The following is a 2,861-nucleotide window of genomic DNA, read 5'->3' as shown; positions in this document are numbered from 1 at the left end:
CCTCGCGCTGCCCGCCGGGGACCCAAACGCGTCGGCCAGGGACAGGGGCTCCGGGAGGGGCGGGGGGCGCCTTCCCGTCTCCGGCGAGACGTAACGGTGAGGCTTTCTCTGCGGCGAGGATCAACAAGCGTCTCCGGTTACCCTGCAAAGTTTGTCCAAGTCTCTCGACCCCCCCCAGCGCACAGCAATGCGCACGCCCCCCGCACCCAGTCCGGCCCCCTCCGGGCGGGAGCCCCGCGCCGCCGACTGCGCGACCCCGCCGCCCTCCGCCGTGCTGTTCCGTCTCGTTGCCCCGAGGCTCCGCCGGCCGCCGCCTCCCTCCTTCGCCGCCTCCTCCACACCCCCTCGCCTCCTTCGGCCCCAGAGGTCGGCCCCAAGTTTCAGTCGAGTGGCTGAGTCCGATCGGTGCCCGGGAGCCAGGAACTGGGCGAGCTCTTTTTTGGAAATCCGGTTATGCGGCGTCTCAATCTGCGAGGCCCTTTTGCGCCCGAGGCCTGAACCCAGCCTCTCCAACCCAGCGCAACCCCGGTCGGCGACTCCCGCCGCCGGCCGCCGCCGCCGCCGCCGCCGCCCGCCGGGAACGAGTGCCGAGTAACGCCTGGGAGACGTGCTAGTGGCCAGGAGAAGCGTCGGGCTCACAGGGTTCCGGGCCGCCCCGCCCCCTCCCCTCCCCCCATTCACAAACCACTCGGGGGCGGGCCCCGAGACCCCGGGAGGCCCAATGGGGGCCTTTGTTTTCTCTGTGGCCGTCTCCCTATTGGGTGGAGGTCGGAAGGGGTTGGCGAGGGAACGGCGGGATGGGGGGGCGGGGAGGCGGTGTCTGCTGTGCTCTGGGCGGATTCCTGAGGGGAGGGGCAGAGAACAGGGAGGGAAAAGTTAGGAAAAACTTTTACCCTGAATTTGCTCGGGAGAGAAAAACGCACCAGAAAGGGAATTAGTTTGAAAGATTTGCTCCTCTTCCGGGCACACTAAAGCACACATTCCTGAACAGAAGAGCGCATTTGCCAAAGCCTTTTGCGAAGAGAAGCTGAGAATAGAGCAGCGCCTCCGCGGAGAGACGTGACCCCGAGAGAGACACGTTAGCCGTGCCTGGCCCGGCGTGTGTGTGTGTGTGCGTGTGTGTGTGTGTGTGTGTGCGTGTGTGTGTGCGTGCATGTGTGGCAGGGGAAGGGTTGCTTAGCTGGACTCTTAACTATAGGTTTGAGTAACCAGGAGAAAGGAGTGCGACTTGCGAATCGTTTTTCTTTCCCCAGACTCCTGCAGAACACGTGGGGCCGCACTCCCGTCTCGCTCCCCTCCCCCAGTTGTAAAAAGGAGGAAGGGCCGCCTGGGAGGAGTAACCGGAGTCGGCGGGAGGAGGTGCAGCCCCTCGGAGGAGAGGGCCTGCGGCTGGGGTGTCCCGATCGCCGACCCAGCCACCCCGCCCGCGCGCCCGGTCCGGGGTCGAGCGAGCGAGCTGTCGTGGCTTGAGTGAGCTTTCAGCTCAGACTGCGCTGGGCGAGTGGGTAGAGCAGTAACCTGAGACCAGTGCCCAGGAACTCTGCGTACGATTTGCTGGGCGTCTTCGGTCGCCCTGCTTTCCTTCCTTGTGTTGGATTGTGAAGTGGCCTTTGCAGAGCCCATCTCTTTTGCACAAGTCATCATTTGATCCTTCCTTTGGAGTCTTTGTAGAAAAGTTTTTTTTTTTTAACGCGTATTAGCAACCGAGGCATTTGTTCATTAAAGGGCTTCCAAAACACAGAGGGGTTATTTTGTTTTCTTTATTTCAGAATAGAGTTTTCTATCGGAAAACGTTCTTTTGCAGCAGGCAGACTTTCTTTTGTTCTCTGTCAAACCTTCTGTAGCCTGCTGCAGACACTGGGCGCCCGCCCGCGCGCGCGCGCTCTCGGGTTACTCCTGACCGGTCCAAAGTTACCGACCGGCCCTTCCAAAGTCCTCCCGGGTCAACCGGGAGCATCAAGAATTCCTGTGCAGGATGGGGACATGTTGAAAAAGAAAAGGAAACAAAATCAATCCCCCCCCCCCTCACACACACACAGAATTTTTGTTTTATTTAAAAAGGATTTAGTTCAGGTGCCGTGGGCTGAGGGACTTCCGATCAAGTTGTTTGCTGCTGAAGTTGCTGCCTCTGAAGAGCTTCTTCAGCGAGAACAAACAAACAAACAAAAACCCAATTTTAAAATCTAAGACAGCGAATTGGATTCCCTTCGTAACAGTGCTGGGCTTTTGCTGTTTTTCTCTCTGTTACTGAAGTTTCCTTCCACTTCACAATTCTTTGTCATTGCCATTCCTGTGAATGGGTCTAAAGGTTTTAGTCCTTTGGACGCCGGTAGGGTGTTAGACTGCTCACATCCTGCATCCGGCCTCAACAGGAGTCATGTTATTTTTTTTTTCCATCTGTTATTTTTTTCCTTCTAAGCATCGTTTTCCCTTTCACACTGGATTTTTTCCCCCTCACTCTGGTCTCTGCCTCAAGGTAATAAAAGATCAGTGATACAGTGTTTTCTTTTACAATGTTATCTTCTTCTCTTGTAATTTTTCAAGTTCTCCTCTTTTTTCCTAAATTATTATTCTATTGCTTACTATAGTGTTGTGTTGAAAGATGTTTAAAAGCATTGCTGCCACTTTGCTTTGTTATTTAAAGTGTGTGTGAGGGGGTTAGATTCCTTTATTCACACCATGAGGTTCGGGATATTCTTTTCTAAATCAAAATTTCATGCTTATTCATCAGGCCACTGATCTAGGTCATCTTTGCTTATTGAGGGAGGAATACCAAGCACTGTAATTAAATAAATAAAATGAAAACTGATAAGATAAAGCACTGTTTCAATACAACTAACACCAGTTAGTTGGAGTCTCTG

Source organism: Dipodomys ordii, unplaced genomic scaffold (genome assembly GCF_000151885.1).
Source record: "Dipodomys ordii isolate 6190 unplaced genomic scaffold, Dord_2.0 Scaffold1, whole genome shotgun sequence".
Classification (NCBI taxonomy): domain Eukaryota; kingdom Metazoa; phylum Chordata; class Mammalia; order Rodentia; family Heteromyidae; genus Dipodomys; species Dipodomys ordii.
This window is presented reverse-complemented; position numbering follows the sequence as displayed.